The sequence below is a fragment of the Kryptolebias marmoratus genome, linkage group LG20 (assembly GCF_001649575.2).
Source record: "Kryptolebias marmoratus isolate JLee-2015 linkage group LG20, ASM164957v2, whole genome shotgun sequence".
Taxonomy (NCBI): Eukaryota; Metazoa; Chordata; class Actinopteri; order Cyprinodontiformes; family Rivulidae; genus Kryptolebias; species Kryptolebias marmoratus.
Window position 1 is genome coordinate 13,850,223 of NC_051449.1, and position 664 is coordinate 13,850,886.

Below are 664 nucleotides of genomic sequence, written 5' to 3' on the forward strand. Positions count from 1 at the left end.
ATTCTTTTAAAAATAAAATGTGCTAATAATATCATAATACAGAGGAATAAATACAGGTAAGGAGTTGTTGGTAAATTATTTTTGTCCTGTGTTTTAGAGGGGGAACCGATTATTTCAGACGGCTGAAATATTTGGTTCCACCCCTGTAACTTTTGCAAAAAAAGAACAAATGTCTCCAAATTCACAGGCCTATAGTTTTAGAGGGGGAACCGATTATTTCAGACAGCTGAAATATTTGGTTCCCCCTGGTAACTTTTGCAAAAAAAGAACAAATGTCTCCAAATTCACAGGATTTGTTGTCCATGATGAGAGGAATAAACATAGTCAAGGTCTTGTTGGTAAATTAACTGGTTGTTGTTGGATAATTAATGATCTAAATAACATTCAACCCGAATGTTATTTAGATAAAAGCAAAATACCACTTCAGGTGGAGAAAACCGCCTGAATAATAAAAATATTGCAACAGTTCACTGCATATATATATATATATATATATATATATATATATATATATATATATATATATATATATATATGTGTGTGTATTGTGTGTAGTCACTCACATAGTTCAGTTTACTCTGTAAACCATGTGTTTAATATGCACTGTCACACAATCAGCTTTGCTTGTTTTTAAGTGTTGTTCTCACATTGAGTTTATTGACTT